The sequence below is a fragment of the Carcharhinus amblyrhynchos genome, chromosome 2 (assembly GCF_965287045.1).
Source record: "Carcharhinus amblyrhynchos chromosome 2, sCarAmb.v2.hapA, whole genome shotgun sequence".
Classification (NCBI taxonomy): Eukaryota; Metazoa; Chordata; class Chondrichthyes; order Carcharhiniformes; family Carcharhinidae; genus Carcharhinus; species Carcharhinus amblyrhynchos.
In genome coordinates, this window is record NC_137325.1 from 11381180 (window position 1) to 11401810 (window position 20631).

At 38.7% G+C, this 20631-nt stretch overlaps 1 protein-coding gene and 1 long non-coding RNA gene across 3 annotated transcripts in view; one reads left to right on the top strand and one right to left on the bottom strand.

Annotated features, from left to right (window-relative positions):
• LOC145360205 (uncharacterized) overlaps positions 1 to 14008 on the bottom strand; it is a 33395-nt gene extending 19387 nt beyond the window's left edge. The window contains exons 1-2 of the long non-coding RNA XR_013889674.1: positions 13951 to 14008; positions 8764 to 8795 (exon numbers count right to left, since the gene is read on the bottom strand). This is a non-coding gene — a long non-coding RNA (uncharacterized LOC145360205). The remainder of the gene's footprint in view (positions 1 to 8763; positions 8796 to 13950) is intronic.
• Positions 1 to 20631, top strand: part of lyrm4b (LYR motif containing 4) — a 182709-nt gene that overhangs the window by 108230 nt on the left and 53848 nt on the right. The gene's annotated exons all lie outside the window — the stretch shown is intronic.

Consider the following 20631-nt stretch of genomic DNA (forward strand, 5'->3'; position numbering starts at 1 on the left):
GAAACATTTCTGCATCTTCCTCACAGATCACTCTGAACTATAGAAGAATGCCAGATATAGAACCATAGAAAATTACAGCCCAGAAACAGGCCTTTTGGCCCTTCTTGTGTGTGCCGAACCACTTCTTGCCTAGTCCCACTGACCAAGTTAGGCATAGTATGAAAATATACATTGATCATTCCATTATACTGACCTAGTTTTAAATTAGAATTACCCCAACACATACTAGAAATAAAAGCCAGAATATTGTGATATTTACTGATTGAAATATGAAGCGCTCTCACACCAAGTTAAATTATTTGAAGTCTGACTAGGTAGATCCAGATTTAACAAAATCTTCAAACTCCGTGGCCTGGGGCTCAGCTTCTCTGTCTGCGATTAGATCCTAGACTTCCTAACCCACAGACCACAATCAGTAATGATAGGCAACAACAACACCTCTGCGATCATCTCCAACACCAGTGTCACACAAGGCTGTGTCCTCAACTCCTTACGCCCCTATGACTGTGTGGCCAAATTCCTCTCCAACTCGATTTTCAAGTTTGCTGATGATACCACCATAATGGGTTGGATCTCAAACAATGATGAGACAGAGAGGGAAGAGGTAAGCGATGACAATAATCTCTCCCTCAATGTCAACAAAATGAAGGAGATAGTCATCAAGTTAAGGAAGCTTAGTGGACGTCATACCCCTGTCTACATCAACAGGAAATGGTTGAGAGCTTCAAATTTCTAGGTGTCCAGATCAATAATCTGTTCTGGTCCCTTCACGCTGACACTATAGTTAAGAAAATCCACCAACGCTTTCTCTGGAGGCTAGGGAAATTTGGATCTACGGAGATCCATCAAAGATGCCAAAAGACAATACTGGACTAAGTTAGAGTCCCAGACTAGCCACACAGACTCCCATCAACTATGGCAAGGTCTACAAGACATAACAGGCTACAAGATGAAGGCAGGTAAAATCACTGGCACCAATGCACCCCTCCCCAATGAGCTCAATGCATTCTATGCCCATTTTGAGCAAGAGGTCAGCGAGAGCATGACCTCAACCCTGGAAGCCTCAGATGAACCTGTATCTGAGGTCACCATCGCAGACGTCAGAGCAGCCTTCTCGAAGGTCAACCCATGTACAGCGACTAGCCCAGATGGGGTACCCAGATGAGCACTCCGATCTTGCGCGGATCAGTTGGAAGGGTATTTGCAGACATCTTCAACCTCTCTTTACACCCATCTGAGGTCCCTATCAGCTTCAAGAAGACTACCATCATCCTGGTACCAAAGAAAAGGCAGACAGCATGCCTTAATGACTTATCATCTGGTGGCTCTAACATCCATAATTATGAAGTGCTTCAAAAGGTTAGCCATGGCACAAATCACTTCCGGCCTCCCAAATTGCCTGGATTCACTTAAGGTCGCTGCCACTACAATAGGTCCACAGCAGATGCCATCTCCCGGGCCCTGCACTCGACCCTGGAACACATAGATAACAAAGATACCTATGTCAGACTCCTATTTATTGACTACAGCTCAGCCTTCAACACCTTTGGCTAGCCTGAGCTGGAGAAATATCAGTAACAACTGGAAGATAGCTTTTATTGCCAACCCCTAGGTATTTGGAAGGTACAGAGAGACATTATAAAGTGTGATTCCGTAGAGTCCCCACAGTGACACTTATGTCAGACTCCTATTTGTTGACTACAGCTCAGCTTTCAACACCATTATCCCTAAAAAAAAACCTAATCTCCAAACTCAGTAGCCTAGGACTTGGCTCCTCCCTTTGTGTCTGGATCCTAGACTTCCTAACCCACAGAGTGACACCACAAAATCCCGGCCATCATGTTTTGGTGCAGGCTTAATGGACCAAAGGGCCTGTTACTTTGCTATATTGTTTTTTGTTCTCTCTGTTCATTGTTACCAATGAGGACCACAGCACCTGGCTCTTCACCTCCTGCCAGAGGAATATCCTGCAGTCACTCTGTAATGTCCTTGACACTGGCTCCAAGGAGACAACATACTATCCTGAAGTCACATGTACAGCCATATAAATATCTGTCTTTTCCCCTAACTCAGGAATCCCCTATCATTACTGTTCTTCCCTTCTTCTGCCCCTCCTGTACAGCTGAGCCACTCATGGTGCCATGAACCTAGCTTTGCCTGCACTCCTCTGAGGAACCAGTGTGCTCACCAGCTTTGGATTACTTGTATTACATAATGACATTGTCCCGAAATTTGCCTTATTCTAGGCACTGGTTTTTCATAAACTTCCACTGAGCACTTACTGGCCAATCACTAATTTCCTGTGATGTTACCTTAGCTTTCCTTACCCATTGCTGTCTCACAAAGTTACAACACTAAGGAAAATATATTCTTAGATGCATTAAGATTGATCATAGTTCGTTTTGATACTTGGGGAGAATAAAATTGTGTTTGTGAATTTGGACACTGATATATGGAAATTATGGTATATTCGTAACGAGAAACTATGAACAATATAGTGTATAGGAACCTCACCAGAAAGCTAACAATCCAATTATATCATAGTTGAGGATAAGAATGGGACAATAGAGAAGGGTATAATAGCTAATGAGAAAAGATGGAAGTGCATTTGATTAAATAGTTTGAATTTCAGATGTTAAAAAACTTTTTTAATGAAGAGTCAAAAGAAATTGTAACATATTCTGTCATGAATTTTGTATTCACCAATTCAAAAGAAATTAGTGCTTTGCAATTAATCATTTCCAGATGTCTATGCTGCTTCAACATCATGCCTTCCCAGGCCAATTAAAGCTCATTACAAAGTTTGTCCGTAGATCTGAGGGCGGAAGGGCATGTTAGTGGAGTGGTGAAAAAGTCACATAGGACATTTGCCTTTATCAATTGAGGCATTGATTACGAAAGCAGGGAGGTTATGTTGTTGCTGTATAAGACTTTGGGAACGACACTGTTGGAGTACTGGGTGCAGTTTTGTCACCAAATTATAGGAAGGATATGATTGCACTGGAGAGGATGTAGAGCAGATTAGGAGATTCACCAGTATGTTGCCTAGGATGCAACATTTAAGTTATGATGAGAGGTTGGATATGATGTAGAGATGCTGGCATTGGACTGGGGTGGGCACAGTAAGAAGTCTGCACTGTCTAATTCTGTGTCAGTTTTCCATTTTCTATCATTCTATGACTTCTTTGAGAGAATGTACATTGAATGCAAAATTAAGAACACATTTATGCAGTGGGCCTTTTAACATTGAGGATTGAGTTTGAGACCAAGGAACTGAGTTGATTTCTAAATGAGTTTCACTCAATCAGCAAAGATGACTTTCACCTCATTATTTTGAGATGATATGATCTCTAAACTGAAGGGCCAGAATCTAACAGAATAAGTAACCAGTTAAATGGAAATCAGATTAATAAAAAAGAAATAAAAGTAGAGAGCACTAGAAAAAGTGGGTACATGGAGAATTTGAATCCTGAAATTTAATATTTTCACCTCATTTATCATATCTCATATCATGAGATATTCACCAGATTTCAGAAATAGCTCATTAGTGTGAACAAATTTGAATAATTTCACATTTTTCTATTTAAGATATTGTATCACACACTACTGAATAATGCATTTTCATTTCAAATTGCAAATGAATCACACTTAAATAGGTTCCATGCCTAATCTGTAGTAGAGGCAAGCCCTCCAAAATAAATAACTGCAAAAATAAAAACATTTTGAGCATAAAACCTCCAGCCGTAAATTCCTTTCTTATCTCTTCAATAGCTATCCCTTTAAATTGAATCAATAGAATATTTAAATGATTTGCAAAATTAGTTTTCAAGTGTGATAATGCTTCCCCAAAGCTGATGTGTTAATCACGTTTTGTCAATGAATGCATTAAGCTTTTTACAAGCATTTTTGTGTAGGCGTGAAAATTGCCTAGTAACCAATGAGTCTTTTTCACCTTCTCATGCTGAAAGACTTTTGGCAATCAGTGTGGCAAGTGTTTTTTTTAAGATGTGTAAACACCTAATCAGGTGCGAATGCCAGAGTTGTAAAAGAGAACAACCTTGTTTTAGCAAAGCTGCATTTGCTACCAATGCCATGCATGTAAGATGTATGCGTGTTCATCATCTTTATTGGGGCCAGTGTGTAGTAGGGTGCATGCACGGTCATAATGGCCCTAGAATTGCAAAGATTATAGCACTGGCAGCATCAAATTAACACTTTTAATAATCTCCATCTGCAGCTGATCTCAAACTTCACGACAGGGCTGGAAAGCACAAATGGCACATCCACCAATCTCCACCCCCAACACACAATTAAAATGACAGATCATGTTGGTGTATTTTTAAAAATTTACTGAAAGTTGAAATATGGAAAGAAATGATGGGAGAGAGAGAGAAAGCAAGAGGACAGACACAGGGAAGTAGCCTTGCGGGGCTCAGGAAGTGTGGTAAAAGCAAAGTGCTGTGGATGCTGGAATCTGAAACAAAACAGAAAGTGCTGGAAAATCTCAGCAGGTCTGACAACATCTGTGGGGAGAGAATAGTGGCTTCTTACCAAATGCCTCTGAAATTTTAAGTACAGTACATCCACCTATTCCACAGCACATTATTTCTTCAAAGAACTCCAATAGATTGCTTAAACGTGATTTCCCTCTCAAAACCATGTTGACTCTGCCTTATTACGTTGAATTTATCTAAAGCATCCTATTATGTCTTTAACACCAGCTTCTAATATTTTCCCTGTGATAAATGTTAAGCTAACTGCCCTGTAATTTTCTGCTTTCTGTCTCCCTCCCTTTTGAATAAAGGAATTACAAATGCTATTTTTCAATCTAATGGAACCTTCCCTGAGTCTAGCGAAATTTGTAAAATTAAAACCAACTCATCAACTATGTCACTAGCCATTTGTTTTAAGATTTAATTTGATTTATTATTGTAACATGTGTTAGTATACAGTGAAAAATATTGTTTCTTGCACACTATACAGATAAATCATACTGTACATAAAGAAGGAAAGGAATGCATGTTGAATGTAGTGTTATAGTTGTAGCTAAGGGGTAGGACTGATCAACGTAATGCGAGGTTGGTCCATTCAAAAGTCAGATGGCAACAGAACAGAAGCTGTTCTTGAGTTCTTTGGTACATGTCCTCAGACTTTTGTATCTTTTTCCTGACAGAAGAAGGTGGAAGAGAGTATGTCCGAGATTTTATCTGTTTGACTTTGTGTGGTAAAGTTTACATGTGTTCAGAACTTTTTCGGTAGGAAGAACATGGAGAGATGGTGCAAAATAAAGAGTGTATATGTGTTTTAGTAACTTTAAGTAACAGGGCAGCTTGAGAGAACAGTTAATAAAACATGCAGTATCTATACTTAATAGTAATGTAGAACACAAGAGTATGGAGGTTGTGTTGAACTTGTATAATACGCTGGTTGGACATCAGCTGAAATATTGGGTATACTTCTGGGTGGCAAATTTTAGGAAGGATGCATTGAAGAGAGTGCAGAGAGGTTTATGAGAATGGTTCAGGGATGAGGAACTTCAGCTCTGAAGTAAGATTGGAGTAGTTGGGACTCTTTTCCTTGGAGAAAAGAAGACTGAAGAAATTTGAAATAAGTATTTAAAACCATGAGAGGTCTGGACAAAGTAGTTAGAGCAAACAGTCCCCATTTATGAAAAGACCAAGAATGAGAGGCTACAGATTTAAAGTAATTATCAAAAGTGATACGAGAAAACTTTTTCATATTGTGAGTGGTTTGGATTTGGAATGCACTGCCTGAGTGTGTGTTGGAAGCCGGTTCGGTCGAGGTAATCAAGGGGGAATTAGATGATTACATAAAAAAAACATCTGCAGGGTTACAGGAAGAAGTTAGGTGAAAGGCACAAGATGAAATGTTCATTTGGAGATCCAGTGCAGACGCAACAGCCTGAATTACCTCCTTCTGTCCTGTAACAATTCTGTGATTAAGCTTATCTGACTTGACTTCTGAAATAAAAACTGAAAATGCTGCAGGCACTCAGCATTTCAGGCAATATCTATGAAAAGAGAAACAGATCAGTGTCCTTTCATAAGAACTGTTCTTTTGAACCTCCTGCCTGCTGAGCCTCGTCTGACCCTCCTTGCTATTCCTGGCAGGTTTCACCTGGCAGGGAAAGCCAGAACTATTCACCACTCAGGCCTCTTGATAAAATAGTAAATTTCATCACAACCTGGACAACATATTGGCTTCTTTCTCTTGTTGACAAAGTTAAAGTAGTTTGCCAAAAGTGTTGAAGATTTCTCAAATCTCTGAAGTTGTTAAATAGTTTGGTGTACCAGAATCTTTAATTAAAGATTTGTGCTGCTGTGTACACTGTCATGAAATAAATGTCATAAATGCACTTCTTTTATCCATAACAACTGTATCATCATTTTTAGTCATCATTGGCAATCCGTCATGTCAAGAATGATTCTTGTGGATGGCTGTGTGGAATGACGGTGTTGTCAGTGGTTCACAGATGGTTTACAAGCCATTTCTTGACTTTACAGGTTCTCCCACATTGAAGACATTTGTTGCTGACCAATAGAATTGGTGGTGGATGTTGTCTTGAACAGCTGCCTTCTCTTTTGATCTCTCTTGTTGTTCTCTGGCTGGTCTTGCTGATGAGAAGATTTTGACACCATTTTTGATGATGGCTAGCTATTTTGGTCATGTTTAGGTGTCTGCTTTGTTATAAATAGCTAGCTCATGGTTCATAGTAATGTTTTAGAGTTTTTTTAAGTTCTAGTAAGATTAAAGTTAACTGTAGAAAATGCATAAAAGAAACTTGAAGACAAGTGCACTTAAAAGCTTAGGGCCATACTAACTTAAGAGGTTAACAGTTAGAAAGGTGAGATCAGCTTCTGGAGAATCAGAAGAGATTTCTATCTATTTGCTTCCAAACAAATGCAGACCAGAAGTGTATTTTGGGAGTTAAAGCTACAATTAATTTAAAAGCATTCAGTGACCCCTGGAAGGCCATGGGTGAAGCTCAAAGAAGTTCTAGGATTTTAATTTATTTGTGTGTCTGCTGCAGGAATGCATGTTCTGCAGCAGAAGAAAAGATGATACCAAACAGGCGCTGCTGTTAGCAGGCTCCAGGCAGCAGATGTATGACTGTTAGCTGGCTCTGTGTAGTTGGGCTTCTGGAGAAGTCCCAGGAGTTGATTGATGGCTCTGTAAATTTAGAGCTCAGGAGAGTTTCTGGGAAGCTGAGAAGGTGGTAGAAGGTCACTTGCTGCATGCTGGAAAGGGCTAGGGCTCTGAAGAAGTCCTGTGAGCCATTTGTAGCTTGATGTAGGCAAGGAAATTGAAGCTTGGTGAAGTTCAGGGGCAGTACCAGCCCAGTGAAGCTCACCAGCTGTTAAAAGAGCTGAAATTCTGCCAGTAAGTAGACTGGAGCACAGACGTGCCTCTTGGAGAATTCAGAAACTTGTTCTTCAGAAGTAAGATTTTGAAGCCCCTTGAGAGGATGACAGAGTTTCAACTAGATATGGTGGAATCATAGTGTTTACTGATATCTGGCTGGACTGCTGAGAAACCCAGGAGTTCTGTCTTGCTATCTATTTTAGTGTAATGTGTTCGATCACATTTTGCCCATTAACTCACATGGACCTCAAATTAACCCAGAGTTTAAGATAGATATTGTGAATTGTTTTATCTGTTTGACTTTGTGTGGTAAAGTTAACATGTGTTCAGAACACATGGAATCTTGTGGTTTTATTCTCTTGGTAGACTATCCTGAACCTCAACCTTCATCTATGTTAAACAAAACATTATTAATCCCTGACTGGATCTTACCAAAAACTTTTGGGGTGTGGTCTGGGTTTATTTGTGTTCCCGTGTGTTGATGTTAGTAGAGCGGACCTGCACAAAGGCCTTGAGATTGTCTTTGAAACTTTTTTTGACTCCCATGTGAATGGGCTCCTGGCATACCTCTAAGTACAGCACAGATTGGGCAGTTTTGATTAGGGTATTTGATTAGGGTATTTGATTAGGGATGACGATATGTTCCATCATCTCAGCTGATGACATTATCATGGCTTCTATACTTGCCATCTGTGTTTTGGAGGAAACTCATATTTGTTCTCTTGTCATCCAACTTGATTTGCCAGATCTTTCGAAAACAGGATTTATTTATTTTTACAATATTATAATTGCAGTTTGTATTCATTCCATCGATTATTGCTAAAGTTAATAAAACTATTAAAACTGATAAAAGAATAGAACAGTTAAATGAAAAAATGAGTTAATTGAACTGTCTTTTGTACCCATTTTACAGTAGCACAGATATGTACTACAGGGGTTTATTCCAGATACCTGTGCAAGATCGGCAGTGTTTACACTTTGTCATTCTCAAGATTTTTTCAAATGGAGTAAATAAGAAAGCGAAAGAACAACTGGTACCAAGTTTGCAGATTTATTGATATAGATTCACGAGTAGATAAAACGCTAATGCCAACCTCTGACTAGTCAATTCAGCCCACACAACGAAAAATTCTAGGTTCAGGCAGGGAGTCAGACTGCTAAAGTCACTCTGGAGTAAATCCATTATTCTTTGCTGTAAACTCAGCTATCTGAACCATGCTTTAAGCTTAAGATATGTGCCAGTAATTTGGTCCTTAAATTCTAGGATAGCAGGTTACATCACCTATCGTATTGTGTTGAACTTTTAAGACCAAGGAATGGTTGTTCTTGCTGGAGCTTGTCATAAGAAAAGGAAAAGAGAATTAAAAAGACAATTATTACCTGCTGCAGAAAGAATATACCTCTGGGAAGACCTGGAAAGAAAGGGACGTGTTTGAAAATTGAATAGATGGAATACTTATATAAAATCATCTTGATGCCAATAATTGGAAAAGATTTCTTCTGTAACTGCATATAAAAAATTATAATCTGTTAATACTGAACCAGTTACACTTTCACTGTGTGCTTCAATGCAAAATATAGTATATCTGTATAGAACATTGTTATGTTTTATAAATATTTTGTTTCCTTGGAATCACATTTTATTCAGCATAAAGCATAATATAAATATGCAAAAGACTGCAGATTCCACAAATTGACTTTGAGGTAAAACTGTTTCTCAACGCACGTGAAATGCTATAACAAAATTAATCAAATGCTCTTAAGAATCGGGAGACTGAGGGATGTGTAGTGGTTATATTAACAAAGCCTTTCCCAGACAATAATACCCTTGGGAAATTGCTCTGCGTTGTTTCCTTCTGTTCGGCAATTCGCTGTGGTTTCCACATCCCGTCCCAATAGAACTAAAAGGCAGGTAAATTGAATTTTGAATAGATTAAAATGGGAAAACCATGACTGTGGAGTAGCAACATAAAATGTAACTTACTCCTTGGGACAGAAAATGATTTCTTGAACAAAATACTTAAAACACTTCAACTACCAGGGAATATTACAAGTCAAGTGCCCTAATTGAATCTATATTGTTTTAAGAAACAACACGTTGAAGGCTGATACATTATTATATATGATAACTTGGATAACATAAAACATAACCTGTGAATTACCCAATTCTATTCTGTATAACTGCAGTGGGATACATAGTAATTTTCTTAATATTGATTCTTATATTTAGTCAATTTCCATACATTGCTTGGGTTTTGAGGAAGATCATTTTACAATCTTCAGCTGATGGTTTTACCAGTGTTACGTTTATCCATTCAACTTTACCCATCATGGTTACTTACTCATTCAAATAACTGCTGTAAAACAACGAATCTGAAACCCACATTGCAGCTTAGCTTTCAGCAAAACTTTTTTAATGATATGTAGTTTTAGAATATTTTTTAACATTGTATTTAAATAACTCTACCAGCCCCCATCCCTTTCTGCATAAAGGGATGAACCATCAATGTATAGATACCAATTATATGCTCCAAGGTGTTCTTTTAGTCATTTATCTTGGTGAAATGAGTTAGAAAATTGAAAGTGAAAGTGTGCAGTGTTATTTGTTAACCTTTTCAGCTTTTCTTAAAGGATACATACACCAGGTAATTTTGGACATTACTGAGCACTGGTTGGGATTGATCAAAGGAAGTTATACTGAGGTTCTCTTTTATAGGGAAGGAATTTGGAAAAGTACACTAAATGAGGATACTGATTTAATGTGATGGCTCTTTTATGTGATAGTCACTGATAGGATGGCAAAGGGCATGAAAATATATAAATAGTATCAAGAAAGGAGAGAAAAAGCAATCAATTCATCAGTGCTTTTTTTAAAAAAAGTTATTTATTAGTCACAAGCTTACATTACACTGCAATGAAGTTACTGTGAAAACCCATTAATCACCACACTCCATTTGGGTACACTGAGGGAGAATTTAGCATGGCCAATGCACCTAACCACCACGTCTTTCAGACAGTGGGAGGAAACTGGAGGAAACCCATGAAGGCACGGAGAATGTGCAAACTCCGCACAGACGATGACCCAAGCCAGGAATCGAATCTGGGTCCCAGGCTCTGTGAATCATAACTTACAGATAACATCCCAGGCACCACCATCACCATCTCTGGATATGTCCTGTTCCACCAGAAAGGCAGACCCAGCAGAGGTGGCAGCATAGTGATATACAGATGGAAGGGGGAATCCTCAACATTTACTATGGACCCTGTGAAGTCTAATGTATGACAGGTCAAACATGGGCAAGGAAAGTTTTTGCTGATTATCACGCTCATACCCCCACCTTCAGTCAGTACTCCATTATGTTGGACACCACTTGGACTGAGGGTGACAAGGGCACAGAATATATTCTGGGCGGGGGACTTCTATGTCCATCACTAGAAGTGGCTTGGCACCACTACAGACTGAGCTGTCCGAGTCTCAAAGGACGTAGCTGCCACACTGGGTCCAACAGGGGAAAAAAATCAACTTGACTTCATCCTCGCCAACCTACAGGCCACAGATGCATCTCTCCATGGCAATATTGGTAGGAGTTACCACTGTACAGTCCTGTGGAGACAAATCCCATCTTTCCATTAAGGATATCCTCCATCATGTTATGTGGCACTACCATCATGCTGAATGGGATAGATTTTGAAGAGACCTAGCAACTCAAGAAAGGACATGAGGCTTTGTGGGTTATCAACAGCAGCAGAATAGTACTTAACCACAATCTATAACCTCATGGCCTGGCATATTCCCCACTCTACCACTGCCACTAAACCAGAGGATCAATCCTGGTTCAATAAAGAGTGCAGGAGGACATGCCTGGAGCTGTATCAGGCATACCTAAAAATAAGGTGCCAATCTGATGAAGCTGCAACACAGGACAACTTGCAGGCCAAACAGCATAAATGCTAAGTGATAGAGCTAAGCAATTCTACCAATGAATCAGATCCAAATTCTACAGTTCTGCCGCATCCAATCATGAATTGCGGTGGGCAACTAAACAACTCATTGGAGAAGGAATATTCCCATCCCCAGTGGTGAGGGAGCCCATCACATCAGTACAAGAGATAAGGCTGCAGTATTTGCAACAATATTCAGCAGGAATTGCAGAGTGGATGAGCAACTCTGCCACCTCCTCCGGAGGTCCCTGGGATGACAGATGCCAGTCTTCAGCTAATTTGATTCATTCCACATGATATCAAAACACGCAGAAGGCACTGGATACTGCAAATGCTATGGATCCTGACAGTATTCTAGCAATAGTACTGAAGACTTGCTCCAGAACTGGCTGAACCCTGAGCCAAGCTGTTCCAATGCAGCTACTACACTGGCATCTACCTGTGAATGTTGAAAATTGCCCTGATGTGCCCTGTATATTAAAAAGCAGGACAAATCCAACCCAGCCATTTATCATCAATAAAATTATGGAAGGGGTCATCAACAGGGCTATCAAGCAGCACTTAAACAGCAATAATCTGCTCATGGGCATTTAGTTTGGGTTCCAACAGGGTAATTGATCTACTCTGCTCCTGTGTTCCTACATTTTGGTTTAGAATATGTTGGTCAGGATGTAGAAAATACTGAGTTGGCAATCCACTGCCATTCCCAAATTGAACAATCTCCAAAGTTCCCAGTGACATATGAAGGAACCTGTTTTTTAACATCTTCAAGTTTACACATGTAAGCAATGTCACATTTTAGCCTGATCTAGTCCTCATCTAGAGTTCATATATGTGCATGTCCTGCAAAGATCAATAGGAAAGCTTCCCACATTTCTTATCTCCAACGATGAGGCTAATTGTTCTGCGACTATCCTGGCTAAAATCAGTTCATTCAGAATAATAGCTTGCATTTGTGGCAATAATAATGTAATAGAAAGTTGCAAGATAATTCACATAGGATGGAATGGCTTGAGCAATACTAAAATTAACACTGGATGAATAGCTAACAAATTAGATTTCAAGGAGTGAGTGGGGAAGTAAACGTGGAGCTTCCTGATCTGTATAGCACACTATTCGCTGGGTAAATTTGCTGAGAAATTGGAAGCAAGTGAACCATTTTTACTTTCTGTTTACAAAGCCCTCAATAATGTTTCACATTAAGCTATGTATACAAAAACCACTACATGGGGGAAAAAACCTAACTCCTGAGAGCAGCTCCCAATATATTGAACATGAATAGGATGTTCTGCAGCAGTTTACAAATAAAAGTGGCTACCTATTTGAGGCAGCAAGTAAAAATATCAGAAAGAAACACGGGCTCACTGTATCACCAAGTTGGCTTCAGCGAGTTAGTGTTTGTTGTGAAAGATAATACTTTATGGGCTATGGTGCTGTTCTTGGGTTTGTATGGAAATGCTGCACAAAACATTCTGTCCAAGAGGCTAATATCTTGCATTCTCCTGAGGATTTTCAAACAAAGCTATAAACATTGCTTTGTAAACCAAAAAAAACAATTTTAGGGGATAGGCTAAAAGATTATGATTTTTTTTAAAGCACGAGTAAAGCCAGCCCAGGAGTTAGTTTGAAGGAACAGACCCTCACTGTAAAGGAAAATAAATAAATACTGTTTTTTAAGGATCAAAGTGACTAATATCTTCAGTTTATGTGACTGCACATGTTGAAAATCTGAAATAAAGACAGAAAATGCTGAAAATACTCAGCAGGTCTGACAGCATCTTTGGAGTGAGAAACAGAGCTAACATTTCAGATCCATGACTGGGAGCCAAATTCTGACAAAAAGCCATTAATTTGAAATATAACTCATTTCCCTCTATAAATGTTACGTGACCTGCTGAGTATTCCCAGTTTTCCTGTTTTTGTATAAAACCTTTGACAACTGGCTCATTGATTGCTTTTTGAGTGTTCCTATCACCTGCACACTTGAGAATTAAAATTGAATTTCATCACCAAATGCACAAGGGTTGAATCAAGAGTGATCTTTTATTTTTAAAAATCGCTCAAGATCTTTGGAGTAATTGAAGATGTCATTCACCCAACTAATAGCTGGAAGGATAGATCAATATAACCAAACTATAAGCTGACTGAGAGCAGACCTTTCACTATGATGTTTAGTTGAAGAGATTTGGCTTGTTCTTCACAATGCAGAAAAAGAGTTTCCAAGTCTTTCTATTGAGAAATTAGGTGTTGAAAAGAAGTAACAGCGGGGAGGGGCAGTAGGAAACAATGGCCATAAATTCAGTGACACCACATCTGCTTTTCGAGCAGAAAATCGACACTTAAACAACTAATATGGTGGGTAGGACGGTATGCACTCATTACTCAACTGCCATATTGATCAAAGTGGGAAAAAGACATCCAGGGCCTTTGGCTGAGAGAGATGTTATGCGCTTTGCATAACATAGAACTAGGGATTTAACACATTAATAAATTAGGTTTCCTTAAACATAGCTGGTGCTAGTACAGCTGCATTCTGGAAAACAAGGTCTACATATAGCTGAATCAGCAGTCATTAAATAGAGTACTGGGTTCACCACTAGAACGTAAATTTTTAAAAATACTTACTAAATGAGGAGCTAGGTAGAATGCGGGTGCTCCTCCCAGATCCACTACACTGCAGAAGACCTGCAGATGGATTGGAGCGGTTTTTGAAAGTAGCACACCAGCACCATCTCAAGGACAATTGGGGATGGGCAGTAATTGGTAGCTTGGCCATCAACGTCCACATCCTGTGAAAGAATAAAATAAACTTCAGAGGACACACTCCTACGCATGTTGTGTCAATATCATTGACACCAGACTGCTATTTGCATCCAAAATAGCACAGACCAAAAAAAGAACACACAACACATCTCGCTCCATCCTGTCCTGCACTGTCTGGTGCTCCCTCCCACCCCCTTTGCTCCCTCCTGGTTCCTCACTGCTGCTCACCATTCTCTTTGTTTACCGCTTCCCCCCACTCACTTCTCCCCACATATTCTCTTCACCACTTCCCCAATCTCTTCACTTCTTCCCTGCTCTTTCCATCTCTCTTTGTTCCCTTCCTCCTACCCTATTTTCTAGGGAGCAACAAAGGAATTGGCAAAGAGAGCCAGTGGAGTGGGAAGCAGTGAAGAGAGTGAGAGAAATGGGAGGCAGCAAAGGAAACAGAAATCTGCACAGCAGGCAGCATACAGTGGGAAGATGCAATCAGCAGAAGAGACCAGGAGCAGTGAAATGAGCAACAGAGAGTCAGATGAAGCAGGCAGTGGGCACTTACTATTGATGTCAGTGGCAGGAGAAACTGGACATGTGCCAGTGGACAAAATGGGAGCCAAATGCTTTGGTTGCTTGTGCAATAACAACAAAAATACTGTTACACCAGTAAGAGAACAGGAAAGCAAAAGGAAGATCCTATCCAAGACATATAATTTAGTAATCATTATTGATATGGGCTGAGCTGCATGTTGATATTTATATATTGTAAATCTATATTCACGGTACTTTTTACAGATATGCTAAGAAAAGTTGTGTCAACCACTTAACTTTAAAATGCTGGCAGATTGAAGTGATATTTTAAAAATTCTTTTGCCTTTTTTTTAAAAACGGCATTGAAAATTATAGTCAACTCTTTAGAAATCGTGATTCCTTCCTGTGAACTGTATTTAGAAACATGACACTTTTAACTTGTTTGCTTTTCAATAGCAGCATCTAACGTGTGATCTTGCCCATTACCACATTCTAAGTGTACACAATGTACCTGTAAATGTATATAAAGATGATCATCAGTGGTAAAATGGAATTCTAATGCAATCAACACCACCTGATTTTCTCAACCTCACTGTTGCAATTTTAGTTTTTAACACATGACTCTTGACTTATAAGTTTGCCAAAAATGCTTGACTTTAAATGGAATTTCTATAATCCATAGCCCAACATAACCAAATTGCAATTGGTATGTCACGCTCCATTTAATTGGTATATCATGCTCCATTTAATTTTTCATTCAAAATAGTTAATGTAATCACTTCATCCACTATCATCCAACTTTTACAGATGGACTATTTCTGGCTGTATCACAGTTTGGTATGGCTCCTGCTCTGACCAAGACAGCAAGAAACTACAAAAGGTCGTGTCCCATCCATTGACTCTGTCTACACTTCCCGCTGCCTCGGCAAAGCAGCCAGCATAATTAAGGATCCCACGCACCCCGGACAATCTCTCTTCCACCCTCTTCTGTTGGGAGAAAGATACAAATGTCTGAGGTCACGTACCAACCAACTCGAGAACAGCTTCTTCCCTGCTGCTGTCAGATTGTTGAATGGACTTACCTTGCATTAAGCTGTTCTTTCTCTACACCCTAGCTATGACTGTAACACTAGATTCTGCACTTTCTCGTTTCTTTCTTTATGAACAGTATGTTTTGTCTGTACAGCACACAAGAAACAATACTTTTCACTGAATGTTAGTACATACGACAGTAATAAATCAATCAAATATTGGGTGCATTAATATTAGTCAGGCATGACTCCCAGCTCTTAGCAATTAGCACAGCAGCCAAAAACTTGGCCTCCTCAGTGAAAAGTACTTTTGAGATTATTCATATTGATGGGATGTCCAAAATAGAAAGGCTATGTCACTTCTTTGTATATTGTACCAGATAGAAACATCTTCACTCAACGCAATTCTGCCTAAAATGTGTTGCCTTTCACAAAGTGAGATGAATTTCTTGTGGTAGATTTAATTGGAAGTTTTGTTATTACAACAGTTTGCATTTTTATAGTGCCTTTAACATAAGAAAACACCTCAATGCACTTCATAAGAGCATGATCCATTAAATTTGACACAGATTAGATAAGGCGATAGTAGGATAGGTGATCAGAAGCTTGGTCAGAGGTAGATGTTAAGGCATTTCTTAAAGGAGGAAAGAGAGACAGAAAGGTTTAGCGACGTAATTCAAGAGTTTAGGGCCCAGGCAACTGAAAGCAAAATTGCTAGTGTCATTGGAATGATGAGTATTGAGGATGCCCATTAGGCTAGAATTACAATAGTAGGATTGGAGGAGGTTACAGAAACAGGAAAGGACAAGGCTATGGTTATTGAAAACAAGTAAAATTTTTAAAAGGAAGACAGTGTCACACTGCAAGCAAATGTAGACCTGCAGGCACAGGTGGATATGACTTGGTGCGAGTTAGTAGACTAGCATCAGTTTGACCAGCGCTTTTTTTATACGACTATTTATCTATTCTTACTTTCTAAGAACTCAAATAAAATCTCTACAATCCCTGTACCACAAGTGGGGGCACACAAAGTCTTGATTGTTAATTTGGAAGCTGTCATCCCCTCCATATCCTATCTTTGAGATGATAAAATGCAAGGCTTGCCTATAGAGTAGCTGTAACATATTATCATACCATTAGTACATAGAAGGTTGTTAAATGCCCTATCTTAAAAATAACATACTATTGCTATCTCTAAATTAAAGCTACATAACAAGAAAGCAAATACTGTCAGGGTGCTGAAATAATTCCTCTTAAGTTAGATGTAGAAGCATATAACATTTTATCTTTGGACACCATTTATTTGACAAAAATAATATTTATTCAAAATTATGAGTTAGAAACCTAGTTAACAAATAAAAACAATTGAAGCTGGAAGCAAATTTTTTAACTAAAAGTATAAACAAATTTGTAGTCTGGCTCACATACTTGTATTGCCCCCTACAGTACAATGCAAAAACTCCCTTTCCGCATGGAGCCCAGCAATCTCTTGAGAAGGGCAAAAATTGATAAACATGCTCTGCCCAATTAATGAAAAACAACTGGAAAATTCCTTCCCAACCACTTTAGGCAATCATTCTCAATACAGAAGGTCTGGTTGACCCCAATGTATAGCGCAGGATACCAGTGACTTGTATAGGATGATCAGCACCACAACAGATCCAATTCTGTCTCAAAGCAATACAGTGCATCTGTGTTCACTGCACATGCCAAGAACTTGTTCTGCAAGTTCCTTTATTAGCTAGTAAAAGAATAATTTTGTACTTGTAATTGTGCCCAATCCTCTCTGAGCTACCCAGTTGAAATAACAATTCCATATAAACACAACCTCATCCTCTATTATTTTATAATCTTCAATCAAATTGACCCTGTGTCTTACTTTCTCTAAAGGATACAGACCCAGCCCATTGAACCTAGCTGTTAGCTAAGGCTCTCAATGTGAAGTTAATGCATTCCAGCAGGAATTGTTTGGTGCAAAGGGTTACCAAGACTGTCCTTTCACTTCTGTTACTTGAATTTGAACGCCCTATTATGATGTGATAACTACCCACCCTATAATACTGGCAAAAAGGACCAAGAGAACATTGATTTTGGCAAATGAAGCGACAGAAAAGCATTTTTAATGCAGCGAGTAATTATGATCTGGAGTGCACTGCTTAAAAATGTAACTTTCAAAAGCATATGAAGGGTGAAGCGCTTGAAGGGATACAATTTGCAGGATTACAGGAAAAGATGGGGTAACAGGATTAAATAAATTGATCTTGCAGAGAGCTGGCACTGGCACAGGCCCACTGGGCCAAAAGGCAGCCTCCTGTGCTGTAACCATTTTATGATTCTATGATATTCTGTTTCACATGTAAGTTGTATTTGTGGGATATATGCACTGAAATGATTCCATGGGTGGAAGGTTTTGCTTTATACATAATGCAAACTCTTTTCTCAATTTGTCCTTAATCTAAAATATGGTAAATGAAAAGTTCTGTAACAGGCATTTGGGAGTTTTAGATAATTGAGCAACTGCATTCATTATGTGGAACTGTGCTGGAAAGATACCATCGTTGACTTTTCCCCTTTTTAAAGATACTATTCACACCATATTTAATAATTATAAATAAATATTAAGGATCATATGAATTTCTCCAAATCTTTGTTGCCTTCAGGGTGTAAACTGTGATAACTGTTTCCTGGACATCCATGTAACTGTTGATCTCCAGTCTTGATATTTAATCAGTGCAGTTAGCCCTTGTTTAGCAATCCTAATGTGTTCCTAAAAAACAGCATGCTAAACAAAAATGAGCTTAACAAAAATCAGTTTCCATTAGAAAACATATAAAGGGTGGGTTATGTTCTTAACCTGTAATTTCTATTGCTTCCCTTGAACTTAACCAGTCCACAAATCCTGTGACAAACTTAATAACTTAAGGACCCTTAACAATTTACTAACAATTTATTAACTCTTTCAATCTGCCCTCTGTTACCACTTCCTGCCTCTAGCTTGCCATTTCTTCCACCCTGCCACCTCTCCCGCTCACCAACTCTTCCACTTGCTGTTTCTCTTCCCAACTCTTCCACTCACCATCCCTCCCAGTCGTCAACTCTCCCGCTCACAATCCCTGTCTGATCCTCCTGCTTGCTGCTCCCCTCCCAATCCTCATGCTCACCACCTCTCACGACTCGTTATCTCTCTCACTTGCAGCTTCCTTCCCAACCTGTCCACTCATTGCTTCTGTCCTCAACCTCCCCACTCATTGCCTCTAACTTCTCACAAATTCCTCTTCTCTCCTTGACCTTCCCACTGCTAGTCCCTCTCCTGATGCTTTGCTGTGAGAAAGGACCCAGCCCACAAGCAGCCTGAGGGAGGTAAAAAACAAGAGGGAAGGGAGTGAGACGGTTTTGAAAAGACAGTGAGCAGGAAGGTCAGCGAGCAGGATAGTTGGCAAGTGGCAAAGTCGGTGAGCAGAAGCGCTGGGGAGGGAAGTGGCAAAGTGGCAGTTTGTTTTTTAAAAAGTACAGAGCATATTCACTAACCACTTTAAAACAAAAATGTTGACAGTGCTATTTGGGGAATTTCCCTAATTTACAAGAAGTATTAAAGCAAAAATATGATATTAGAGCATGTTTTAGATACTTGGATATAGTTCATTTATTAATGAGAACATTGTACAAAGAGGAGTTACTTGTTTGTTGGAATTATGATACACAATTATAAAAAATGATAATTGTAATTTTATCTGTTGGTTGAATGAAATTTTCACAAAATAATTCATTTTTTTTAAGTTCAAGTCCAAAAAAAATTGCAATTTACTTGCAAATTTCCAGATGCAGTTGGCCTCGAATTGATTGTTAGCCTGTTTGACAAATCTTGACTAATGGCTGGTGATGAGCTGTAAACTTTACTAATAGAATAACAGACTCTTAATTGACAGCTGACTAAACAAGTGACTGGTTAGATTTCCAGTCACCCAAAGTGATGTTTGATGCAATTGTCAGGTTAGCTTATTAATTTAGCAGTACATTTAACTATATATTGCTTTGTGAATGACCATTTTAAAGATTAATATGGGAAGATTCATATTTTTTGGCTCCAAATGTATTTTGTCCTGTTACTTAACTTTTCAAAATTTGTCTTTCATATGCCTACTGATTTGTTTGCAGCTGTTTTATGAAATGGGTTGCCTATTATTAGGAATTATTTTAATAATTAATTCTTGTGGCAATGACTGTACTGGGAGCAACTACATTCTTAGATCATTTTGGTTTAAAAAAGATATTCAGTTGTCAGCCAGAGTCATTAGGCATCTTACTACTTAATAATGTAGTTTGGGCTAATCTACAAGTTTAATAGTCTAATTGGTATGATAGTCAGGCGATCCAGAGTGTAACGATCTGGCAGATTTTACTATTGTATTTCATATTATAATTTAATCTAAAGATGTTTTAAACTAGAATCCTTTTGTTTGTATGTTGAGAAGGGGCAGAAGTGATCAATACATCTAACAATCTAGATGCATCTGCATATTCAACAAGCACCTGTTCTCAGAAGAATTGTTTACTTACTCATGTCTGTATTCAGAAATTTGCTGATGAAGGCAGTTTTTCTTTGTAATATTAACATTAAATATATAGAAGTAATGACATTCAAACAGGGCAATCATCTCAACCAACAAATGAATTACCCTTCATATAAGCAACATGTATGCAATTTCATGGGCAGATAATCAATTCATGATATCTAATGCATGAACAAGAAAAAATAGTTAATAGTTCAGCATTAACATCTTACCTTTCAAAATATGGATCAATTCTTTTCAGAGTGAGCTATGATATGAAAGACTTCTGCTTGGCATAAAGCACTGGTCTGGTTACTGAACCTTTAGTTCCGAAATGCCACTTCTATTTCATGAGCTTTACATTGCACATATAGAACATTTCATTATGAAGATCTTCAAAAGCCTCATCACAATGAATTGCGTAACTACTTATGGAA